The sequence below is a fragment of the Mirounga angustirostris genome, unplaced genomic scaffold, assembly GCF_029215605.1.
Source record: "Mirounga angustirostris isolate CCGP_5_RB_7025 unplaced genomic scaffold, mMirAng1.0.hap1 SCAF_15, whole genome shotgun sequence".
In the NCBI taxonomy this organism is placed as follows: Eukaryota; Metazoa; Chordata; class Mammalia; order Carnivora; family Phocidae; genus Mirounga; species Mirounga angustirostris.
Genome location: NW_026991723.1, coordinates 50814064 through 50826418, shown reverse-complemented (window position 1 = coordinate 50826418; position 12355 = coordinate 50814064).

The window sequence follows — 12355 nt, the reverse complement described above, 5'->3', positions numbered from 1 at the left end:
AATTTTTATTGAAATAGGACAAAAACAGAGGAGTTTGTGTCCATAAGCATGCATAAATAGGAAAGAAAAGCAAATTATTATGCTATCAGGGTACCAGGAGGAGTCTTTGAATTGAAGGAGAAAAAAGAAAAAAAACTCTCCTTGTGGAGAGAATAGAATGTGCTTCATTTCAATATCTATTACAATTATGAAAGAGCCAGAGTGCTCTGTGGCTTTGAACAGTCTTTGTGAACAGAGCTTTGTGATCAGGACCACAGTTCTGATTTCCAGGCCCTGAGGCTGGTAGTTCAATAACCAGCAGAAACAGCCAGGGCTTTGGGGATGGAGAGTGAAGTGAGGGGTAAGAACCAGGCTGCTCTAGCCAAGGTGATCACAAGAAACCCTTCCAGGGATTTTTATCTTAAATATAGGGTTTTTTTGTGTGTGTCTTTATGGAATCCAGATCTCCTGGGGCATGGCGGGGAGGCAGACAGTAAATTATCTTTCCAGTTTCAGGGTTTGAAAATTATAAACATATAAATAATACCTGGTGGGGTGCCATGGAATGTTCTGATTGGAGGGAAATAGAAACTGGGGGAAGAATGAGGTGGGAGATGAAAATCTCTCTCTGGGGCGCCTGGGTGGCTCAGTTGGTTGAGCGACTGCCTTCGGCTCAGGTCATGATCCTGGAGTCCCTGGATCGAGTCTGGCATCGGGCTTCCTGCTTGGCGGGGAGTCTGCTTCGTCCTCTGACCCTATCCCCTCTCAGGTGTTCTCTCTCTCTCATTCTCTCTGTCTCAAATAAATAAATAAAATCCTTAAAAAAAAAAAAAAGAAAAGAAAATCTCTCTCTGTTGGCACGCTTACATGGATACTGCTATTAGAAAGTTCTTCTAGATAGAAGAGAGTCTTCATTATTTTTGGATCTCCAGATATCCAGTGTCTGGTACACATTGGCATTTGGTGAGTGGGTCTTTTTTTTTTTTTTTTAAGATTTATTTATTATTTACTTGGGGGGGAGGGACAGAGGGAGAGGCTGAGAGAAATTCCCAAACAGGCTCCATGACCAGCGCAGAGCCCAACACTGGGCTCCATCTCATGACCCTGAGCCGAAATTAAGAGTCGGACGCTTAACTGACTGAACCACCCAAGTGCCCTGAGTGAGTCCTTTCATGCTGGTTTTGTCACCTCCAAGTTCACAACCAGGTATATTAATGGCAATCACAAATTTGTTAAGCTGGGTTAGAATCTATTGTAAATATCTAGCAAAAGGGTTGGGATTAATAACCAGTAAGAGTGATATTGAATAATGAATAATAATTGTGGCCAGAAGGGTCATCATTGTCCACAGGCCCTAAGCAAAGCACAAGGGAAAAGCAAGGCAGATGGTTTGGACTCTGTTCATGTTGCTGCTGAGTCCTCAGGATGCTGCAGTGTCATCTGCCCTGCCATCTCTCTGTCTAGCTGTCCAAGAGGAGGCTCAGGCTTGGTGTGCAAGGCTGGAGCCACTCCCTGCTCTCTCTCCCAGAAGTTCAATTAAAAGAACCCTTTTGGTGAACTCTCAAAGTGGCAAGTTATTCTCTTTTATAAGACTTGGTCTTGTTTGTGTCATATGCAAATTAGCTAGCCCATTGTGTGGATCTCAGTAGAGATAACCATTTACGTAAAAATAAATACCAACCCCACTAAGTTAACTGAGTTGGAGCAAGGCATGTTTACAAGGTAATTTCTTTATCTATCCGGTGCACTTTGTGTTTATTACTAGCCATTTTTCTACCATCGTCTTTGTTCCTTTGCTTTCCATCCTCTATGTTTGAAATCCTCTTGCTCTTGCTAACAGCTTTGACTTGGCTTTTGAATTCTAATATGAAAAACCAAACTGATGCTAACTTATTTTTTATGGTTGGTTCAACAAACGTTAACACATAAACACAACAGCAGATTTAACAGCAATTATCAAATATGTGCTATGGATCAGTTACTGAGTTTTCATATACATTGGCTTTTCCACACTCAAGCTTATTGTACAATCACCTAATCATCTAAGGAGAAACGAATTCTTAAATTCTCACTTGGTATTCTTTTTTTTTTTTTTTTTTTACAGGAAAAAATCAAATTTAATAGGTGTCTGTATGGGAAATCCACACAGATGTGAAATTCCAAAGACAATGAGACAACATGAAGCTTATATGAGCTAAAAAGAGGGGTAGGGGCCTGAGGACACAAAGGGAAGAAAGCTCATTAGCACTTATTTGGTATTCTTAAGATTTGAGGTAAATATAGACCTTCCATGACCACTGTCAGCAGGTGTCAAACCCTCCCACCCCCTCCAAATCCCCAACAGCTTATGCTTATGAAAAGCTGTGGCCATTGCTGGTAAAGGTTAGGTTAGTTAAGTCACCCTTGAACTCCCTGAATTTAACTGCTGGGAATACTCTAAGCTAATGAAGGAGGAGGGGTCTTTCCATGAGCACACCATAGATCTCTTACCTCAAGACATTTCTGTTAGCAGGAATGGGCTCCTGAGAACCAGGAGCACTGCTGATGAGGAAAGAGCAGATTCAGTATTGGGCAGTCTGTAGGGAATGATTGCCCTTTGAGGGTAGTGGGGATATTGCCCAACATAGGAAAATGATCATGCCGTGATAGTTTTCTGGATAGGGAGCACTCAGCAACCTGAGGTGACATCACATGCTATATTGTCTATCTGTCTTCCATGCTTCCCCATACTTGCCCTTCTTTCCTAAAGGGATAAAATCTTACTTTCTACAATTAAAGACAAAACAAGACAAAAAATTCCAACACCTGAAATCCTATGCAAATGGCCTGTACATATTAAGATAAAACCCTTTCCTAAGAGGATAATGTAAAAGAGGGGAGGATGTTGCAGGGGGATGGTGAGAGGATTCGGAAGAGGAAGTGCAGGTCAAGAACTCAGGATGCACATAAATGAGAGGAGATTGGTTGAATCTCACTGAAGCCAGAGAGATCTTTGCAAAATGCGAAGTTAATCATTTCTCTTCCTGGCTTGAAGCCCCCATGTCAACCCTGTCCAACAGAAACATAATATGATCCATAAATGTGAGCCATATATGGAATTAAAATTTTCAAGTAGTGACATTCAAAAGTAAAAAAAGAGAGGGAAATTAATTTTAACAGTATATTATATTTAATTTTATATATTATATATTTTATAACAGTATATATATTCGATTTTTGTCAAAATCACAATATATTGTGATTTTATATATATTGTGATCCCATGACATCTACATCTACATCCAATGATTGTCCAAGAACTTCCCTTTTTCCCTGAAACACTTTCCCCTCTTGCCTTCTGAAATACCACCTTATGCAGGATGAGTTTCCCAGGAAACTGCCTTGAGACTTAGAGCTGATTTCTATCAACATGGAGGAAATTGATTAGGGACACTTTTTGGGATCGACACCCGTGGGGAAAGGAAGGAAATAGGATGGAGCAGAAAGAGAAGCTAGGCTCTACAAAGACTTTGGCCAACCTCATGGGGAGTTCTGAAGCTGAACAGGCTCTTCAGAATTGTCCTGAGTTGTGGTGAAGGGAATGGCCTTTAGACACTCTTGGACAATCACTGGACGTAGATGTCATGGGATATGGCTGCCCCCCGAAGAGGGAGTGTGGCCTTGGGTAAGGAACTCTCTCCAGCTGAGGCCAATTTTCTGAGTTGAGGGATAGATCCTTCAGTCATGAAGGGGGTTCTGGGTGGCATATTACAATACCTACTCTACTCTGCTCTTCTGGTTTACCTTCTAGCTGCTCAATCTTTGCAAACTTTTCACAAGGTTTTCTTCCTCTATCCCAACTCTAAATATTCAAGTTCTTCTACTAAGTCCTAGATTTTCTTATGTTCTTTCTCAGTCTTTCCTGTTCTTCATGTTATTATTCCCTGAGTTGTGATATGCATTTTCCTGGTAGAATCAAAGTTAATTTTCGATGCATGTTAATTATCATATTAAACAGGAGATATCACAGATATTATTACTTTGAAAGAGATTACAGTGGGTCTTTCAGTGAACATTTTAGTTGATTTTTAGAGAAAGTATTAAGTAAATAGTAGTACACAGATGTGCTACTACACAGATACGGCAGGTATCGTAACTTGGTTTGGAGCACTGTCTAACCCGTTCATTCTTTTCCTGGAGTAAACCATTGATATGCTGACAGTGCCATCTATATTTTTATCTTAAACCTCTCCTTGGAATTCAGGCTCTTATAGCTGACTGCCTGCTTGACAGCTTCTCTAAGATGTCTCACAACTTCTTTAAATTTATTATGTTCAAAACTGAACACTTGAGCTCCCTTCCCCTAAATACTTCCTTAGCCACTTCACCACCACCTGTGTAGCTCAACCCAGAAACATGGAAGCCTTCCTTGATTTCTTTTCCTCTTTCACCTTGCACATATAATCCCAAAGAATTCTTTTTGATTGTATTTTGGTATATTACTTGAATCTCTCCTATCTTTATTGCTAGGGCTTTAGTTCAGGCCATGATCATTTCTCTCCTGCATGCTCTTGATACTCTCCTTACCAGTCTCCAATCCATCATGCTTGTGGCATCAAAAGATATTTTTCGGGCGCCTGGGTGGCTCAGTTGGTTAAGCGACTGCCTTCGGCTCAGGTCATGATCCTGGAGTCCCTGGATGAGTCCCGCATCGGGCTCCCTGCTCGGCAGGGAGTCTGCTTCTCCCTCTGACCCTCCCCCCCTCATGTGCTCTCTCTCTCATTCTGTCAAATAAATAAATAAAATCTTTAAAAAAAAAAAAGATTTTTCAGTAAATGAATGAGTAGATGGAATAAATATATTTATTGAAATATTCTTTAATACTTTACAGAAAAATTATTCTTCTCCTTAGTGGAGGTCTTGCAATTTCCTTGAGAGGAGGGACAAATTTTTGTCCCCTGTGTGGCCTTAGAGGCAGTGTCATGCCCCTTTCTGTTGGCTTTGCTATGAGCTATCAGCAGGCCTGTGCTGGCTCAACAATGGGACAGCAATATCTCTGGCTGATGAAGAGAGTGTTGATTTTTAAGATCTCCTGGCTGAGCTTGGGATGACTCAGTTTTCTGCCTTTTTTAATAAGGCTCTTTCCCAGAATACATATAGCTCACATCATTGCACAGTCAGTTGGGTTCACCTTATACCCTCCCCCTCCCCCACCCCCATATAAGTAAGTGAAGTGATGGGGCCAGGGGCTCTTTCCTGGAGCACAGCCCAGCCTAAGCATGGCACCCATTGGGATAATGAGAGCTTGGGGGATCAGATGGATTCGGCTTACTCTGCTTACATGCCCTTATACTTAGCACAGCAAATTGTTAGGTATATTACAAGAAATTGATATTTGTCATTTCATTATTAATAGGATCATTTTCCATTGCATATTCTAATTCATTGCGACTGATATATAGGCAAGTTATTGATTTTCTACATTTTTTATACTTGGCTATCTTCCTAAACTCTTATTAGTTCAAATAGCCTTTCAGTTGATTTGCTTGGGATTCTGGGTAAAAATATAAATCATATCATCTGCAAATAATGGCTTGTCACCTCCTTCCCAAGATTATACATCTTATTTTTCAAATTTTCATCTTTCAATCTCTAGAATTTACAGGATAATGTCAGACAAGGGTGCCAACAATAAGGATTGTTGTTTTATTTCTGATTTAAGTGGAAATGCCTCTAGTGTTTTAAATGGGATGTTGGTTGATGCTATGTAGTCTTTACTACATCAGGCATGGCTTTCAATTTTCCTACTTTACTAAAAACAATTTTTTTCAATAGGTTATTTTCAAGTGTTAGAAAAGATGCCTAATTTCAGGCTCATACTGCTTCCTTGCAACTTCTTCCTTTTGGTCTCATTTTACAGGTAAGTGTGTTTCTTGCCCATGTTTCTGATATTTGAAATTTGCAATCCTGCTAAGCTTTCCTCTTCTCAGGATTCCTCCAACTGTCCCTTATGCACTTGATTTTCGACCTTTCACCTTATGAGTTACTCTCTGGACTTTCTCATGTTGCCAATGCTTCTTTTACCTTGTGACTGGTCAACTCTGGAAGTCCATTATTCTCCTTCCTGGAAAGAATGTGTGGATTTGTCTCTGGAGTCCTAAATTCTTAACTCATAGAAATCCAATGAGGAGTCCTTTAGGAATATAAGGTTAACTCGAGGACAGTATTGACCTTTATTTTGAGGGTGTGACACTCTGGGGCAGAGCGGGGGTACGATGCTTTCCAGGTACCATGAAATCTAGGAAGGGTTCTGTCTCTCTAAAGAAATTCTGTAATTTCAGAGTCATGAAAATAAATGCGTTTCCTGACAGAGCATAAGCACTTGGATATGAAGTTTGTTTTAAAGACATTGCTATAAGGGATTTCGAATGTTCATAGCCTCAAAATCATGAAGCAAAATGTCAGCTCCAAAATCCGACATGGGGAAGATATGAACAGCCCATGGGCATCAGTAGCAGAGCTACTGAGCAATCCTGGGAGAAGGTTCTTACCTGTAAACCTTGTGAATTACTGTGTTTCTGACAATCATAATGTAATAATTTCTGTTGTGGGTTTATTGTCATGCCAACAAATTTCTCTATGGATGGAATAAATAGGCTACTTTCAGAGCCTCAAAGGTTTATTGCATGACAACTGAAAGCAGGAGGGAAGGAATGTAAACTTCTTACCCATGTCTTTACATCTCTCTCCTAATCTCTGGAGGTATGTCTCCAACTGCCGGCTGAATATTTCTCACTGAACGTCCGTCTAGCTACCTTAGGCTCAATTCTTATTTTTCCCCTCTGTTAAACTCGCTTCCCCTATCCCATTCCCTGTTTGGTTGTGGCAGAGATTGCTTCTTATTCCCCAGGATCTACGGTATCCTTCTAACATAGTAATAGAATCTCTATTAACTGGGCAAAAAGCCATCCAAAATAATATCTACATACCTCTCAACCTCCTTTGCTTGTTCTTTCTAAGATGATATAAGTGAAAGTGTCATGTGACAGCTTCTGGGATCTTTCTTTCTTTCTCTCTCTCTTCCTTTCTTAAGATTTATTTATTTATTTTAGAGAGAGGGAGAGAGAGAGCATGAGCAGGAGGGGCAGAGAGAGAAGGAGAGAGAATTTCAAGCAGATTCCATGCTCAGGCAGAGCCCGATGCGGGGCTTGACCTCATGACTCTGAGATCATGATCTGAGCTGAAACCAAGAGTTAGACATTCAACTGACTATGTCACCCAGGTGCCCCTGGAACCCTTCTTTAAATGACTGCCATTGAAAACACTCTACCTTCTTCATTCATTTCTTCATTGCTTATGGCTGGAATGAGAAAATGATGGTTGGGCTGGGGCTAGTACAGCAAACTGAATCCTGAGGTGACCTTGGGAAGAGAGTCCTTGCGTGAGATCAACAAGATAAAAAGGAGGCTTGGTCCCTGACACCCTGGGGCATCGTTTCAGTCCTCAGTTGCCTAGCTCTGGACTACTACTATCCAAGAGAAGTAAACCTCTGTGTTGCTAACCCCTGCTATTTTTGGTTTTCTGTTATTTGTACCTGCCCCCTAAGCCTAACTAGGACATGTGGTGAGATGCTTCACCATCATCATTTTTGTCACCCTGGACAGGAAGCTTATTGTCATCCTGTTACTTAAGCCTAGGATTTCTAACTCAGAGATGTCTCTTAAATCTGGTGTGCCCCTCTTTATCACTAACGTTATTATTTTGACCATCATCTTTTGCCAAGATTGTGGCAACACACTCTTTTTTTTTTTTTAAAGATTTTATTTATTTATTTGACAGAGAGAGAGATAGCAAGAGCAGGAACACAGCAGGGGGAGTGGGAGAGGGAGAAGCAGGCTTCCCGCAGAGCGGGGAGCCCGATGCGGGGCTCGATCCCAGAACCCTGGGATCATGACCTGAGCTGAAGGCAGACGCTTAACGATTGAGCCACCCAGGCGCCCCTGTGGCAACACACTCTTAATTGTTCACTCTGCTTCTGGGCTCTTCTCACTCTATTCCACTTTTGAAATTTCCTAATAAATTGACATCATCCCAGTACTCCTTTGTATCCACATTCCTATTGTCCTCAAGGTAAAACAGAAGCCTCTGAGAATGTCATTCCAGGCCTTTTGCCACATTCCCCAAACTTCCTTCCCCAGTGTCTTTTGCCGGCCACCCTCTCTTCACTGTGACTATTGTGAATGCCTTATCCATTCCCCAGCCTCAATGCCCGCTTTTTCATGTTTCCTGGCCTGTGCAGACACTTACCACTGCCAGGAATTATGTTCAGCTTTTCTCTCTCTGGAAAGCACCCTCTTATCATTCAAAATATAGCTCATATATTGTAGTAATAAGAGGTAACACTTTTTGAGTGCTTCCTGGGTTTCGGGCGCTGTGCTGTAAGCTTAACCTGTCTCATTTGGTTCTCATGACAATCCTATGAGATGGGCCTTTTATGTGACCCCCACTCTAAAGATGAAGCAGAGAAAGATTAAGTACTTTGCATAAAGTCGTATAGGGCAGGTACATAGAGATGGTGGAACTGGTGTATTCAAGCCCAAGGAGTGTGACTCCAGAACGCATGCTCTGAACCGTAACACCATAGTGCCTCGCTCTTACTGTGTTTTATTCAGTTGCCCAGATGTAACCACCTCTCTGAAGCTTTCTCGTATTGGGTCCTTCAAGATTTAGTAATTCTTGCCCGCCTCTGTGATTTTACAGTACTTGTTCATGCCGAATAGATGGTCTGCTAATGATCTCTTTGCCTGCCTTCTCCTCTAAGAGTCTGTAAACTTTCTAGGGCTGGAGTTATAGCTTCTTTATTTTTTGTAACACAGAATTGAGTGCAGTTACTCATCATAGTAACAATCACCATAAAGGCTGTAATATTAAAATATTCAAGTCTGAAGAACAATCCAACGTGAATATAAAAACTTTTAATATATATTAAATCATTTCTTTTTTCTCTCAGCACCCCCACAACTGCAATTGCGAATCTGTTTTTAAAACAGCTTCCTAATTAATTTTGGCCTATAGACTGCCCCCTTCAAACCACTCTCCCCTCAGGCATCCGCATGGTCTTTCCACAATATATGTGATCATGCTACTGTCCTGTGCATAATCCTCCATGAACCCTCACAGCTTTCATGACGAAATGCAAGCTCCCAGGATAACAGATGGCGCCCCACCTCAAAATCTGAACCTGTCCAGGCTCACCTTTCCCCACTTCCGAATTTGTACTTTTCCCTCTAGCTGCAAGGAACAACTTACGGTGCCCACCTGAAAGCCATCTGTAAGCAGTCTTTCTTGCCTCTTCACACACTCACTATCTTACTGTCTCCAGGAGTGTTTGTCAAGCTTTAATGAGCTTAGGAAGCACGTGGGGACCTCATTAAATGGCAGAGTCTGATTCAGTAGATCTGTGGCGAAGTCTGACATTCTGTATTTCTAACAAGCTCCTTGGTGATGATGAGGCTGCTGGTCTGAAGACTACACTTTGAGAATCACAGATCTAGAGTGCCCTTTCCTTCTCCTGTATCTGTAAGTCCTTCTAAAGCTGCACACTGAATACAGGTATCCCCTCTTCCAGGAATCACGAGATGAATCTCTATCTAGTGAGAAGAGATGGTAGTGTTCATCCACATATTCTTAGATTCTGGCTCCCTACCTGGAACAGAGTGGGCACTCAACAAATTGTCACCAAGTGACTGCTGACTGTTCATTTAGTGGGCAGAGTGTTTATGGAATGGCAGCCCAGGCTAAAGAAACATACATATGCTGCGAGACACAGTCCAATCCACAAACTAACATCCTGGAAGCCTTTTCTGTGCAGAACTGTGATGGATGTTTGGAATGCACAAAAGAGAAAGACAGTCCCTGTCCACAAGTCCTGCAGAGAAACTGGGGAGACAGAACAGCATCTAGATCACTGTACAACATAGCATGGCATAATGCATGGCAAACATGATTTACCAGTGATGAACATTCTGAAGAGGAACTGTTCTTCACAGGTGTTTGGGAATGTGTTCATGGCCATATGAATTGAGATGAGAGGAAAGAGTAGACATCCAACAGGAGACTGGTGAAGGGAGATGTTTCAGACAAAGGGAACAGGATGAGGAAACTTCTCAGCCTTTTCCCCCCACTGGAATGTACATATTCAGTGGTGCTTCCATATACCAGGTATTACATCTTTTGTCACTGCAGTGTTTTCCTCCTTTCTCTTATGACTAAGAACTCAAGTAAGTGTTGTGTTCTTGCAGGGATAATCTTGAATTTGCTCTAATTTATTTAGAAAGTAATTTGATGTAACCCTCATTATTAGTAGTAATAAACACCGTATGGGATTTCTCATAATTGATTGGAATATAGCAATGACTTAGCTTTGCAGCTGAGAACCATTGGTAGATGCAAAGAGGTATGAGAGTGGCTACTTTCTGGAACATTGTCAAGAAACAAAGTGGTGGTGGAGCATAGTGGTTATGAGCATAGGTCTAAATTCTGACTGCCTGGGAACCACATCAACTCTATTGCTCACCATCTGTGTGTCCTTGGGCACACTGGGGATAAAGCTAGTGTTTTTTATCCATAGATCTTTGTGAGAATTAAATGAATGGATGCAAGTTAAATGCTTAGAATAGTTCCTAACTTGTGGTACACATGCAAAGATTGTTTGCAATTATTATTCCAGCATGCTTGGTGTGTGGATAGGCCAACCATATTGTTTATTGTCTAACTCAGGCTGCTTTGAGAGTGAAAGGAGGAAGTATCTATAATTACAGAGGGGCAACAGGCATAAACCAAGATATGTTGGGTAAACTGGTTGTGTAGTTATCCTAAATATAAGGTATGTTGCAGAAAATAAAGCTGGAAAGGTGAATTGGGGTAATTTTTTGATCTTCATTTCTTGGAACCATGAAACAAAAATGGGCCTATTCTGTTAACATTTAGAACTTTGACACTTGAATGTATACTATGTAGTGAGGAAATAGTAATACTACTAGTAGTAATAATAATAACAATGATAATACTAGCAGTCACTATTTACTGAGTGACTCCTTTGTTCCAGGTTCTGTACCTGCTTTCTCATTGATCGTCCCGTTGACCCCGCAAGGTGGCTCTTATCTCTGTACTCATTTCCTGCCACTGCTGTCACAAATTACCACACACTTGGGGGCTGAAAATAGTAGAAACTTGTCTCATAGTTCTGGCCACTTAAAATCAAGGTGTCAATGGGGCCATAGTTCCTCTAATGGCTCCATGAGAGAATCCATTCCTTGCCTCTTCCAGCTTCTCGTGGATCTAGGAGTTCCTTGGTTTATAGCCACGTCCTTCCAGTCTCTGCCTCTGTGGTACATTGATTCCTCCTCTTCTGTGTGTCTTCTCCTCTGTGTATCTGCTGCCCAAACTCCCTCTGACTCTCTCTTATAAGGATAAATGCAATTACGTCTAGTGCCCACCCAGATTATCCACAATAAGCTCACCCCTCAAGATCTTTAACTTAGTCACATTTTTAAAAATGAATTAATTTATTTATTTTTTATTTATTTTTAATTTTAATTTTTTTTAAGATTTTATTTATTTATTTGAGAGAGAGGATGAGAGAGAGAGAGGGCATGAGAGGGGGGAGGGTCAGAGGGAGAAGCAGACCCCCCCGCCGAGCAGGGAGCCCGACGCGGGACTCGATCCAGGGACTCCAGGATCATGACCTGAGCCGAAGGCAGTCGCTTAACCAACTGAGCCACCCAGGCGCCCTATTTTTTTGACCATTAGTCACTCTTTTTTCATAGGTAATATTTGTAGGTTCTAGAGGTTAGGGTGAAGACATTTCTTGGGGGGCCACATTCAACCTACTACAATTTCACATTTTATAGAAGAGGAAACTAAATCTCAGAGAATTTTATTCACTGGTCCAAGTTTGCCCAGGTAGCAAGGGGATGCACCACAACTATAAATCATTACATTTGCAACTGCTTGTTGCCTAGTGTGGCTTTGAGTCTCTTGGACTATATAGATTTTGAAAAAGAATAGGTAACTTTGAGCTCCATCCAGTGATGGCTCAGTCTTCAGGAGAAAAGGAAACCATATGAAATTCGCAACAGACAGATTGACACTTGTACTGTCTTCTACTTCAGCAGGTGTACTAGACTAGAATCATGTGGCATTAAAGATCAAAGAAGGGGTGCAAACTTTCCATGTGACGTTTCTCACAGGGTAAGTTATGAATCCTAACCACAGGGACAGATGCAATGAGATTTGGTTGTTTTTAATATTTTATTTTAGGGGCGCCTGGGTGGCTCAGTCGTTAAGCGTCTGCCTTCGGCTCAGGTCATGATCCCAGGATCCTGGGATCGAGTCC